Source organism: Thunnus maccoyii, chromosome 14 (assembly GCF_910596095.1).
Source record: "Thunnus maccoyii chromosome 14, fThuMac1.1, whole genome shotgun sequence".
NCBI lineage: Eukaryota > Metazoa > Chordata > Actinopteri > Scombriformes > Scombridae > Thunnus > Thunnus maccoyii.
Genome location: NC_056546.1, coordinates 1,306,762 through 1,321,233, shown reverse-complemented (window position 1 = coordinate 1,321,233; position 14,472 = coordinate 1,306,762). Strand labels below are relative to the sequence as shown.

General features: G+C 40.3%; 1 protein-coding gene across 6 annotated transcripts in view; it reads left to right on the top strand.

Annotated features, from left to right (window-relative positions):
* The first annotated feature begins 12,090 nt into the window (after window positions 1–12,090).
* Window positions 12,091–14,472, top strand: part of usp54a (ubiquitin specific peptidase 54a) — a 44,370-nt gene continuing 41,988 nt past the window's right edge. Inside the window, exons 1-2 of one of the 6 annotated variants that reach the window (XM_042432424.1) lie at window positions 12,095–12,266; window positions 13,176–13,344. The gene's annotated coding sequence lies outside the window, so the exon portion shown is untranslated. Of the gene's footprint in view, window positions 12,267–13,175; window positions 13,345–14,472 lie in introns of all 6 variants that reach the window. The other 5 variants (XM_042432426.1, XM_042432423.1, XM_042432428.1 and 2 more) reach the window with 5 other exon arrangements.

The window sequence follows — 14,472 nt, the reverse complement described above, 5'->3', positions numbered from 1 at the left end:
TAACAGCCTGTATTAAATGTCTCACAACTGCCCAGGGCTGTGTGTGTGTGTGTGTGTGTGTGTGTGTGTGTGTGTGTGTGTGTGTGTGTGTGTGTGTGTGTGTGTGCGTGTGTGTGTGTGTGCGTGTGTGTGTGTGTGTGTGTACCGTCATATGACTGGGACAGTAAACAGTGCAGATGTAATGATATGGGGGAACGGCGAGGGTGACGTCATGCAGGAAGTGGAGATAGTGAAATTAAAGCTGCAAACACAGCGATACCTGCGCCACACGCATGGTGTCATATGACGTGTGTGTGTGTTCATCTGGTTGAACCATTAGTGTTTTATAAATAAAACCTTTTCAGATGATGATGATTTTGTGTATTTCTTCCTTCACTTTCTTTTGTTAAGATTGTGTGAAAAGAAAACACTAAACAGTGACTTTACACATAAAACAATATTAGAAACAGATGAAATACAGAACAGACAAACTGGTTATTAGAATAACAGTTTGGCATATAAAACTAACATAATCCATAAACAAGGATAGAAATATCATAAAAGTCAAGATGATAATAATGATAATAATAATAATAATAATAATAATAATAATAACAGCAGCAGTTTGCAAAACAGTGCACAACAGTTTTTTGTATCAGGTTGTAAACATGTTTTATATATATATATATATATTTCTGCTGTAAAGTTATTCATTTTAACATGGGGGTCTGTGGGGGTCTCATGGGGTCTGTGAGGGTCTATAGGGGTCTGTGGGGGTCTCATGGGGTCTGTGGGGGTCTCATGGGGTCTGTGGGGGTCTCATAGGGGTCTGTGGGGGTCTATAGGCGTCTGTGGGGGTCTCATTGGGGTCTGTGGGGGTCTCATAGGGGCCTGTGGGGGTCTCATGGGGTCTGTGGGGGTCTCATGGGGTCTGTGGGGGTCTCATAGGGGTCTGTGGGGGTCTATAGGAGTCTGTGGGGGTCTCATAGGGGTCTGTGGGGGTCTCATTGGGGTCTGTGGGGGTCTCATGGGGTCTGTGGGGGTCTCATAGGGGTCTGTGGGGGTCTATAGGCGTCTGTGGGGGTCTCATGGGGTCTGTGGGGGTCTCATGGGGTCTGTGGGGGTCTCATAGGGGCCTGTGGGGGTCTCATGGGGTCTGTGGGGGTCTCATAGGGGTCTGTGGGGGTCTATAGGCGTCTGTGGGGGTCTCATGGGGTCTGTGGGGGTCTCATTGGGGTCTGTGGGGGTCTCATAGGGGCCTGTGGGGGTCTCATGGGGTCTGTGGGGGTCTCATGGGGTCTGTGGGGGTCTCATAGGGGTCTGTGGGGGTCTATAGGCGTCTGTGGGGGTCTCATAGGGGTCTGTGGGGGTCTCATTGGGGTCTGTGGGGGTCTCATGGGGTCTGTGGGGGTCTCATAGGGGTCTGTGGGGGTCTATAGGCGTCTGTGGGGGTCTCATGGGGTCTGTGGGGGTCTCATGGGGTCTGTGGGGGTCTCATAGGGGTCTGTGGGGGTCTATAGGCGTCTGTGGGGGTCTCATAGGGGTCTGTGGGGGTCTATAGGGGTCTGTGGGGGTCTCATGGGGTCTGTGGGGGTCTATAGGGGTCTGTGGGGGTCTCATAGGGGTCTGTGGGGGTCTATAGGGGTCTGTGGGGGTCTCATAGGGGTCTGTGGGGGTCTATAGGGGTCTGTGGGGGTCTCATGGGGTCTGTGGGGGTCTATAGGGGTCTGTGGGGGTCTCATGGGGTCTGTGGGGGTCTCATAGGGGTCTGTGGGGGTCTATAGGCGTCTGTGGGGGTCTCATAGGGGTCTGTGGGGGTCTCATTGGGGTCTGTGGGGGTCTCATAGGGGCCTGTGAGGGTCTCATAGGGGTCTGTGGGGGTCTCATGGGGGTCTATAGGGATCTGTGGGGGTCTCATAGGGGTCTGTGGAGGTCTCATAGGGGTCTATGGGGGTCTCATAGGGGCCTGTGAGGGTCTCATAGGGGTCTGTGGGGGTCTCATAGGGGTCTGTGGGGGTGTGTTAGTGGGAATATCAGCTTTGTCTTCAGTATTGTTTATTGTTTGATGGTTGATCAGCAGTAAACTGGTTCAGTCCCAGTAATGAGCAGGAAGCTGCGGCAGGTCGGCACAGTTTCCCTCCTGTTTCAGACTCTTTGTATTTAAATCACAGCAGCTTTTTGTCTTCGCTCTCACTTCACTGAGCTCTTTGTTCATCATTAGACACTAGATCACAGCCAGCAGGACGGAGAGGGACAGAAACCATCAACACAGCAGTGTGAGAAGTTGGAAGTGACTCATTGTTGTGTTTGAAAACAGCACAAACTGTTCGTCACAGTCTGATACACAAATTACACCAAAAAACACACGTAATACGGTATCACACAGTCGTCTGGTTATTAGTGTTAAATACACTGAAGCTGAGACAGAAACCGATGAAAACCTGTCAAAATACCTGAAATAACATTAAGATCAGAAGTAAAACTGTTAGTTTGTGTTCAGGTTAACAAAGAATAAACACTCATATATCCTGAATACTGGCTGCAAAACAAACAGATTAAATCTGTTTTGATAATAAAGTTTTATTTCTGAGAAAAGTTCATATTATTACAAGATTAAGTCATATTATACAACAGAAAATTGTGATATTTCATGAATAAAGTTATCATGTGGAAAAAATAAGTTGTTTTTTTTTAATTTTAAGAATAAAGTAATGACAGATAATTAAGATTTACTTCTGTTGGATTGTCAGGAAAAGATGAAACATGCAACAACATCTTTAATATTTGTACATGTAAAATTACAACTTTATCACATAAAATCATAACTGTTTTCTCAAAATATTTTGGTTTTCTTCAGAAAATCTCACACTGCAGCTGTCCTGAACTTCTGTTATTATACTTTGAACGAAACAGCGGTTGAATGTAACAAAGTACATTTACTCAGTACTGTGTTAAAGTAACTCAGTAGTAGTAAATCAGAGGGAAATATTCTACTTATTACTATTATTATCATATAATTAGTAAAGTATCATGAGTAGTGTTTAATGATCTAATCCAATAATATAATACAGGGGTCATTTTTATTTTACTTTTAATACTTTAAGTAGCATGTTGCTAATAATACTTACATACTTTTACTTTAGTGGTATTTTCAGTGCAGCATTTTTATATTTTTATATGCTGTATCACAACCTCTACTTATCTGAACCCATTACTTGACAAAATGACTAAAACCTATTTAAAACTAAGTTTTAAGCAAAAGGTAAAAACACATAAAAAAAAACTACAAATAAACTTAAATTAAAATAAAATAAAGTGATAATTGACTGCTTTCGTCCGTCTTCACCTTTCAGTTTAATGTGATAATTAATAACTCATAATTTCCTCTGTTGATGACTTTTTGTCCTGCAGGATTGAATAATCTGCTGATGAACATGTTAAACAACAATATAAAACCTGGCTGTGTTTTGGAAAGAAACCGCATTCAATTAATAAAGTTTAATACTATATTTGACTTTTCCAAGACATCCAAATGTCAAAAAAAAACATGCAAAATATGATTTTATATTTTCTCAATACATTTTGGCATGAATTTTAAGTTTTTTTTGGATGAATATTTGCTTTAATTTGACATTTTCCTGTGCAGCGGGGGCTGTTTTCTTGCCTCAGCGTCGCTCTAATCCCTGTTGTCCGTGTGCTGTGACCTCTGACCTTTCAGTTCCTCACTGCTGCTCAGTCTGCAGATAGAAACGGTTTAAATGTCCCAACATGGAAAACAGAAAACTGAACGAAGGGAGCGTCTCCATTTTTGGAGCGACAGTCGCTTCAGTCCAATTTATTATGAAGGTTGTTTTTTTTTATTAACCAAAGAAGAAGTGACTCAGCGAATGTTTTATGGAGAAAAAAGATTTCAAACAGACCTGCAGAGCGAGTGTGAACAGGATGATGTGTTGTCTGTTTCTGCTCTAAGTCGACCTGCGTGATGTTCAGGGTCTCCTGTTGTTTTCAGCTCTGGAGTTTGTTTCATCCATATTTATATTCCTGCACTTTCTTCTGATGAACTTTTCTTTTGTTGCTTTTTAAAACACCATAAAAAGCGATGTCATCATTACCCCACCTGACAACGTACTTTATGCAACCTCTGTGCAATAAAGACGCTGTAAAATATCATCAACTGACCTCACAATATCTATATCCAGTATACTTTAACTGTCTGGAGACAACAATTCATTTGGACCAGACAGAGTATTTATACTCATGCAGCTTACACCGATATATGTTGTTTTGAGTGAGTCTTCAATTTCTAAAATCTCTATAACAGAACTGAAGATAGAATAGAGACAGAATGGACACATTTACAGGAAATACATCAGGTTAGAATAAACCAGAATAACCCTTATGAAGAGATATTCCTGCTCTCCAGACGATGAACCCTTTTGATCTGAATGCTTGTGCTGCAGGTGTTGATGATTTTGGCGCAGAGCGAGCGTTGATCCAGGTGATGACCTCTGCGGTTTCTATTGACTTTACCAGATAACCAGTGTGTTTACACAAACCTGAAGCTCCTCGCATGTCCGCAGCGATAAGCGTCATCACGTCAGCGCTGCTGTTTCTGTCACACTGCGGTGGAACTTCTCACCAGGGCTTTAAAAACAGGCCGGGCCTTTTTTCCACCGCTGGAAACTCCAAAGTCGAACACATCCTGCTCCAGTATGAGAGTTAAACATGATCAGGAGCTGTTCATTATGTGCTGGGTTGACTCAGAGATGATTTATGTTTTGCTGCTTTCTGGGAAGCGTCTGTGACTGATGTTAAAATGTGTGACATTTAGAAGAATACACATGAAAATCTGTGTTGTCTGTACAGATCCTTTTCATGAAAGCGTCAAAACAAACATTCATCTGACAGTCACAAGACTTCCTGCCCTCCTTCCTTCTGTCATTTCTCTCCACAAACACTTGTGAAGCTCAGTTTAGTTCATCTTATTCTGTAAAATCTGAACTAAATTTATATAAAATAGTTCAAACGAACATCTGCAGCAGCTGCAACAGTAACGTGCTGCTTATTAATGAGGAAATAATATCAGATAGAATAATTTATCAGTCACTGGAACTGATTTTACTGCAGAATGAATACTTTTAATACTTTAAGTAAATGTAGCTGATAATACTTCTGTACTTTCACTTAAGTAGGATTTTAAATGCTGGACTTTTACTCGTAATTAGGGCTGCAATTATTTTTATTATCAATTAATCTGTCCATTATTTTCTTGATTGTTTGGTCCATAAAATGTCAGAAAATGGTTACTTGTAGATTAGTTTTAACCAAACAATGAGTTTGCTGTTAGCTGCCATTACGGTGGCCCTGAAGGACAAAACACATTCACACAAACACAGTTTCTCTTGATGTTTGTGTTGTTACTTTAATATGTGTTTTACAGTTGACACCAACAACTACAACTACGGAACCAGTGCGATAATGTACGACTATTGACACGGAACAGGATTCTGTGTCAATAATCATCAGGCTGCTGGTCCAGACCGGTTTTTCCGTGTCAATAGTAGTTTGTTCTGTTCCCCCTCCTGTTAAAACACAGTTACTTGAGGGAACAGACTTTGACACAACACCTCTTGTAGACCACTAAATGGACATTTTTACCGTTATGTTGGGCATTTTAGTGCCTTTAAATGGGACATTTTTCCTGCATTTTACTGTTTTAACCCAAACCATGACCTTTCCCTGACCCCAACCAAGTGGTTTTTGTGCTTAAACCATTTTAACCCAAACCACGGGAAGGATTGGCGTATCACCTACAAGCAAAAACATTCCTCCATTTTGGAACAATTTGAATTTGATCACATGGTCTTGAGCAACCAATACCAATGCGCATGCGTATTCATTCTGTACCAACAATAAACTATTGACACGGAGGAATCCGCGCTAATAACCACTTCCTTTACAATTTGTAGCATTTATGTATCCGGAGCACATTTCCCTTAATGTTTATGCTTCAGATCTTTGTATGTGTTTTGTCCTTCAGGGCCACCGTAGCAAAACACACTGACAAATAAACTCCTGTACACAGTGTGATGACAGCAATCTTACAGGTTAGATGGTCTAATAAAGTCACTTCACATAGTTGATTTTTGGACACTGTCATCCCACAATGCATCAGTGCAGTACAGCTCCTGGGGTCTCACGTGAGGTTCAGCTTCAGTTTGAGGTGTGTAGTGGTCTTCACCTGTTGTTCACTGACTGTACAAACCGTGTACTCTGTACGAGCTGGATAGAAGTCGGATGTAAAGAGACGTTTTGAGGAGTGATTTGACGTCATCAGATCCTCCTGATGTTTACTGCATGTGATCAGATTTCACACTATTTCTAACATCTGACAACAGAAACAGAAAAACACAAGTAAACAACAACTATGTGATGACAGCGAGCAGGAGGAGCCTCCGTCTTTCTCTCTCTCACTAGTTACAAACAGTTTTAATGAACATGTGTTGAGGCAAAGTCAAAGTAACAAATTAAATGCACTTTTTTTCAGTTTATATTTTATTGATTTGCTGTATAAACAAACATAAATAATCTGTCTGCCCACCGTTAAACCAGTCTGGCTCAAATCCAAAGCTTTAGAAAAAAATCACAAATACATTCCTAGACTTTCCTCCAGTAGTTCTGTACCGGATGTCGTTCCTGAAGCATTCAGGTCATTAATGTGCAGATCCTTCACATGTCCAACGATCTGCATTATCTCAGAGCTAAAGTAAAATAAAAACCATTTAGTATCTTAAACTGGATCTATCTAGTTATCAAGTCTACAGACACATTTTTTTTATATTCTTACATATAATCTCCATCTCCACTTGCAAATTAAATGGTGAAACATTTGTCAAACATAGACACAAGAACTCTCTTTCTCCCTGTGTTTCCTGTCTCTCTACACTCTTAAATAAAAAGGCAAAAGGCCAAAAAAAACAAAAAGAACAAAACTTCTTATATTAGAAAGAACTTTGTCTTCATCACCTGCTCTACAAATAAAATCAGCCACTAAAAACGTTCCCTTCCTGAAACACAACTCAAGTTTTTATAATCATTCATCCAGAAAAAATCATCAGAAATTAAAGACATTTTACTAAATATTGTATCTCTTAAATCATCATATAATGACAACTAAAACATAAAACAGACTTCATCTTCAGTCTCATCTAAAATGCAGTTTTTAATGATAATGATGAAGAGCAGGACGGTCGCGTTAACACCACATTGTCTCTCATGTTCTGTTCTTGTGTTTCTACAACTGCTGCTACTGCAACATGTAAGTCTGCTCGCAGGGAAAACAATCAGCACTCGTCTTTACTCTCTCTGTGTCTCTCTGTGTCGAGTTAACGGAGCTTCATGAGGAGACAAACAAGACACAGAAGTATGTGAGAGATAAACACATGGCTCACAGTCTAAATGTGGTCGAAAATAAGTTAATAAAGTTTAATGAAATAACACAAAGCATAGTTTGGGTGGAGGACAGATACGAACCGCAGCTCAGCCCTCACACATTCCTCTGGTGGAAACTCCTCCGCCTGGTTTCCATTAAACTGAAGCCGACCGAGGCCTGACTTATTACCATTTATATCACTCCTTCCTACAAAAAGAACATCTGTCTGATGTTGTTGGACTATTATATTGGGTTATGTATTTTAAAATGTCTTTCTTTGTGTGTAGATGGGAACTAAATAACTCTGTAGTGTTATTTATAACACAGTAATAAAAGTGACATGCTGTAAAACACTGAAGTGATGTAACACGTCTGTTGTCTAACTGCTTCAGTGAACATTTAAGCAACAAACTTTTACTTACAAACGGGCTGAAAACAGTTTTAATACAGTAATTAACTTAAAGGGGACACATATTCTGCACATTTCCAGCTCTATATTTATATTCTGGGGCTCTACTGGAATAAAAACTGCTTATTTATCTTCTACTGGTCCTTTATGCAGCCCCTCAGTTCAGCCTCTGTCTGAAACAGGCCGTTTTAGCTCCTGTCTCTTTAAGGCCCCGCCTCCTAATGAGCCCACTCTGTTCTGATTGGTCAGCTTTCAGGAAGCTTCCTCCGGCTCCGGAGGTTATGTAAACAAACTATAGTAGCAGGATTTCACTTCTTTTTTTCCTTCTTTACTCCAAATGTCAACTTCTCAAATCCATCCGTACATGTCGGAGCTGAACAACACATGGAAACCCCTTAGCAACCACCTTAGCAACCACCTTAGCAACCAAGGCTACAGAACGGATGGCTGTTTATGTCTCGGAGCCGGGGAGAGCAGCAGGTGAGCCAACTGTCAGTCACAGCTGTCAATCAACGCCCACACAGCAGACATCAAAGTTATTATAAGTCTTCAAATCTTAGTAACAGAGTAATAATTTCCAAAATGACCACCAGCACACTTATTAGAGCGCCTGAATTTAGAGATTTAGACCAGAATGACTCGTTGAAAACAATGATTGACTCAGTATTTCTAGAGAGAAGTTGAGGCTTTTTGAATGGATCAGCTAGCGGCTTCAGCTTTGGGAGCGAATAAACACAAACGAATGAGAATCGAAAATTTGCTTTGTTTCAGTTACTTCCTGTTTTTATTAATAATATATTAAAGGTGCAGTGTCTAAGATTTAGTGGCTGGAACTGACTTGGCAGAAACGGAATATAATATTCATTAGTATGTTTTAATTGGTATATAATCACCTGAAACTAGGAGTTGTGTTTTCGTTATATATTCACCACTAGATGATACTAAAAAGTACCAGTGACCAGCTGTTTGAGGAAATGAATGAGCCTTTTTTAAATAATGAAACTTCATATTTGTGGGCTGTTTTTAAAGAGAGCTGAGAGCCAAAAAGATGCAGTAGTGAAGGAGGAGAGACGGACTGACACAGTGTTGAGATTTATTTACAATAAGAAAAACATGGAATAACAGATGCTGACCATGCTGCTGGGCGGGACGTCGGCTGTTGTTGTTGTTGGACTGCAGTGGTTTCCAGTTAAGACCATAAATCTATTTCGTTTTGTGGTGATTTCACCAGTTTGTTTGTGTGTTTTTGAGCAGCTACAGCGATGTTAGCGGCAGCTCAGGAAGGAATACTGCTGGTAGTATTTGTAGAAAGTACCTCAGGTGGTAGTTTTAGCAGTAGAAGTACACTCTTAATGTTTGCAGTATTAATAAGTCAGAATCAAATATTCAGCTGAGTGATTTAGTAAAAGCTGTTAATGAATAACTTAACAAAGGTTAATAAAGGCTCAGCGTCCTCCATCCTGCAGCGTGTTGAGCTGCCACATATTGATCCTGACATGTCCTCCTGTGTTTCTAATCTGATCAATACTCTGATCAATACAGTCACACTCACTCTCTGCTGTCGAAGCACAACTTCAGCTCTGCGGCTCGCAGGTTTAACCCCTGACTGTCTTTATTTCAGCACCAGACTACAGATGCGTAATCCAGCGATTTTCTCATGGTATTGATAAACTCCTAATTGCTTAATTATAATGTGATGAAATTACAGTGACGATCAATAAAAAAAAAAACTTTATTATAATCTCATTATTATCTTTAAAAAATTAGAGCTGCAACGATTAGTCAATTAATCAATTAGTTGATTGACAGAAAATTAATCAGCAACAATTCTGATAAACGATTAATCATTTTGAGACATTTCTTAAGAAAAAAAAGTCCAAAATTCTCTGATTGCAGCTTCTTAAATGTGAATATTTTCTGGTTTCTTTAGTCTCTATGACGTTAAACTGAATATCTTTGTGTTGTGGACAAAACAAGACATTTGAGGACGTCATCTTTTCACCATTTTCTGACATTTTACAGAGCAAACAAGTGATCAGACAGATTGATTGATAATGAAAATAATCGTTAGGTGCAGCCCTGTTTAGGTCATTTAAAATACTCTGCTTTGAGTAATAATTTGTGTCTAATATTATTACTAGTTGTGACAACAAACTCAAGCTCAGAGAACATCCAACTGAACTGAACTGATCGACATTTTTCACCATATTCTGGCATTTTATAGATCAAACGACTCATCAAATAATCTAGAAAATAATTGTTAGTTGCAGCCCTAAAAAGATTCTTTACACATTTTAATACACACACACAATATTAATTAATGTCCTGTAAATGCTGAGTTTAATGTCCTAATTTTATCTTATTATGCTCTTATTATGATTATGCAGGGCTGCTGCTGAGTAAATATACATTAAAGGACGAGTTCACAGTTTTTCAAGTGTGTATTAAACCAACAGTCAGGAGCCCAAATGAACATTAAAGCTGTTTTTCTCGCTGTAATCATTCCTCCTGTTCATACTGACCATTAGAAGATCCCTTCATAATGACCTTACAATGGAAGTGATGGGGGACAAAATCCACAGTCCTCCTTCTGTGCAAAAAATGTATTTAAAAGTTTATCTGAAGCTAATATGAAGCTTCAGCGTCCAAATGAGTGAAATCAAGTAGATATCTTTCAACGTTACAGTCTTTTTAGTGCCAAAGTCCCTCTTTTTGTTACTATACTTCCACCTGCAGCTCAACAGGGAAACACTGTCCGAGGAAACACAAAGAGGGAATTTGATGCTAAAAAGACTGTAAATGTGTCAGATATCCACTTGATATGACTAACTCAGACTGGGATTTGCATGATGTAAACAATAAACATGGCAACACTGGAGGATGTTACTACTTTGTTAATTAAAGGGGCAATGACACATCGTACAGATAGACAGTAGGTAATTGCAGACTCGGTCTATTAACTTGTCTTTAAAGCCTCTGGAAATGTGGCTTGAAATCATAAAAATGCGTATATGATGTCAAAGTTGAGTGTCTAATTAAGCATCCACAAAAATCTGAATGAATATAAACATTCATAACTATTAGACAACTTAGCTCAGAAACAGCTCATTTGCTGCTCAAAGCATTTCTCAGGACTGTGTGGGCGTGTCCAGATCACGTTTGATTGACCGCTCACTTTCAGCTCAAGTACCATTTTATTTTCTATTACTTCACTAAAACGTCGACTAACTAGCAACACAGCTTAAACCACCCAAATCTGTGTTTTTATTTAACTATACCTCCCAGAGTATGACGCTAATCATTTTAGCATTCTCCATTCACATACATGAAACAGTTAGCATTAGCTTAAACGTTTTGCTATTAACTACCAAATCTATCAAATAGACCCTACTTGGTAGAAAGCTTGAATAACCAACTAACTAACAAACTAGGTTAGAAAAAAAAATGCATTTTTATTTAACTATACCTCCTGGAGTATGGCGCTAATTGTTTTAGCATCTTTACGTTTTAGCATATTTACCATATGCACATTAGATCCCAAATTACATGATTAATAGGCAATCATGGATTTGCGTTTCCAGGGGCTTTAAACATGGATGTATTATAAGAGCTGGATACCGGACCAAAAATGGAGCCCATTCAGTCCTAAAGGAATTGCTCGCCTGGCGCATACGCCAAAAAAAGTTTCTAGCTTCCAGGTTAGCTTCCGCGTTACAGATTTTTACATCGTTTTTCTCGTCTCGAGGAAAGTTTTACAAACATAAAACCTCCATGGATCAAAAGTCAACAATAGAAAGAGTCATAACTGACGTTGTTTGCAGTTTGAGGCAGTTTTACAGGCGTCTCTTTTACAGTGGTGGTCTATGGGGGAAAATCCTTTTTGGGCCGCAGGGGGATTTTTCGCTGCAATACCGTGAGTGGCCACTGGGGAAAAACTGGCTGCAAGTCTGAGCGGTGGCGCCCTATCCAGCTCTTATTACACATCCATGGCTTTAAAACTTTCCGCCGTTGTTGTTGCTGCTTTCTACTGACCTCTGACCCCGACGCATCCCCCCCCTACCGTCCATTTGAGTTTTGCATCTTGCAGAGGTTTCGCATTAATTTCTGAGGACTTGCTCACACAAACACACAAAATATTATTCAAAGCAGAATGTTTTTAAATGTCCTCAAACGTGTCTGAAAGGGGCTTTAATCGTAATATTGTCATGAGTTTATGGTTTTAAACGCAACACATAAACACACACACACACACACACACACACACACACATAAACACACACACGTGCACGCGCCTCAGCTCACGCGCACAGTGCTGCAGGTAGTAGCCCCTCCCCCTCCATTCTGCCGTTTTAAACACAATAACCGCCGCTTCTCCGGTGCTGCGGACAAACTGGCTTCAGGACACCGACGGCTTCTGCTTCTCCTCCTCCGGTGTTCAGGTCTCAGGTGAGCTGCTTTAAAAAAAACCCACAACCGGCTGTGTTTTTCCCTGCCTGCGTATCTGCTGTGATGAGCTCGGTAGATTTGAACGTAGCAGCCGTTACTCTCATTCACCGGCGTTAAGCTAATACGGACGCTACGTTGTCGGTTACCGGTTACAAACAGGGGCTCGGTAGTAACGGCGCACCAACGTGTTGTAAATATCCGCACGGATTCGGTGTTTGTGTGTGTGTGTGTGTGTGTGTGTGTGTGTGTGTGTGTGTTTAAGCGGAATCAGAAGAGATAATTAAAGGAGACAACCGGAGCCGTTTTACCGTCATTGTTCTCCGTGAAGTTTGCTGGAAGTGATGTAATGTGTCTCCGATGCGCACTGCGCCGAACTCCCTTTAAAAAAAATGTTGTTTTTTTTTAAATTAAAATGCTTCTTTTTGAATGATTGATATTGTTCATGTGTTGTAAATTAATTGAGGCTCGTTTGTGTTCAGGTTAACGTGCTTTACAGTCACCATTTTCCTTTACTGAAATCCCAAACTTCTGGCTTCAGCTCCCGGTGTTCTCCACTGTTTTGGAAGAAGAACATAATGGGAACCAGTTTAAAAAGTGATCTGGTTTATAATAAAATAACTGCTGTACAGTTGGTCTGATTAATGCCGATTTATAGAGTGAGTCCTGTGGATTTCTACTCGTAACTGATTTACAATTTCCGGCGACTGAACGGTTTCCTGTTCATTAGGAATCTTTAAAGTTGTGGATTTGTGAGCGGAGTTTGGTGAGCTGAAGAACCGGACAAGATGCGGTTAAATCGAAGTGATTTAGTTAGAAATTAGTTGGTAGTTTTCCAGTGTTTAACTTTTAGAAACGTTGTTTACAGAATCATACATAGATTCAATGACATGTTGAGTTTATTTCCTACAGGAGGCTGTTTTTAATGACAGTAAAACAACCTGTAGGTCTGGTTCTGTGCAGCTGATGAACTCCTGACTGTAAATGAATGAACCTCCATCAGACTGATGCGTCACTTCACTCCGGGGAAGTTTTGCTGGAAGTGAGGAGAGGAATCTGGAGCTCTCTGCAGAGAGGAGTTGTGAGTTACCGTCAGTGAGCTTTAAAATTAAAGGAACATTATTCAGCAGTACTCATGGGAAAATAATGTGTTGAAAGAGCAGGAGGAGGAGCTCCTCCCAGTCTGGATGATTTACTGTTTATTCACTCAACTGATGGAAGCTGCTGCTGCTGGGAGGAATGTGGGGGAGAGAAAATTAGAACAATACATTAACAACAGGGGACACGATGGAGAGGAAACTACCCAGAGTCTGGAATAACGTGTGTGCATCTTAGTGCAAAGAAAAGTTATACTGCAGAACAGAGCTGCAGCTATATCAGGTTTCCTCCTGACTGAGATTTAACTAGTCGACTAGCATGTTTATGATAATTTAAGTATTTGAATGTATATTTTTGGGGTTCCAGGGCTGAGAAATAATGTTTTAAGTAAGATTGTTAACACTGTGATACATTACAGAGGAATAAACCGTAATAATGAGCCTTTAAAATTTAAATATTACAGCACATGCACGAAGCGAGTCGCCTGTTAACGACAATAAATGCGTCGGATCGAGCAGCGATCAGACTGAGTTTCCTTTCAGTCCCGTTAAATCCTCTTATCTCTCATTTTAGGCTGTTTCCCGACAGGAAAGTGCTGAAACTAACTAGTCTATAGAGGGATCAGTGCTTCTGTTATCACAGCAGAGCAGGTCACTGACTGACTGAGTGATGAAGTTACACCGTTAGTCGGCCAATGGCGCGTCAGCCACGTGTGGCCACGTGTCACCATTTCCTGTATCCGGGGTGTCAAATTAAAAGCCGTCTAGCGTTTCATACACAGTCATTACAAGGTTTTGACTTAACGTTGACGAGGTGCAGCTCCTGTTTTTTGTTTGTTTCCTGCGACTTAACCGACAGTGAAAACGTGGTTGACTAGTAGGGGGGCGGCCCTAAACTATATGAATGTTTTCATTAATTTTCAGTCCATAAAATGCTAGAAAATGATGCCAAATGTTGATCAGTGTTTCCCAAACTTGAATAAACTTGTCTCTTGGTTTCTACAGAGCTCTAGAAACCAGTTAGCTAAGCTAGCAGCCCCACAGTCACAGAATACTGGACCAGTATCCAGTCAGGCTGATCTACCTGTTCATATGGAAATCATATGATCTGA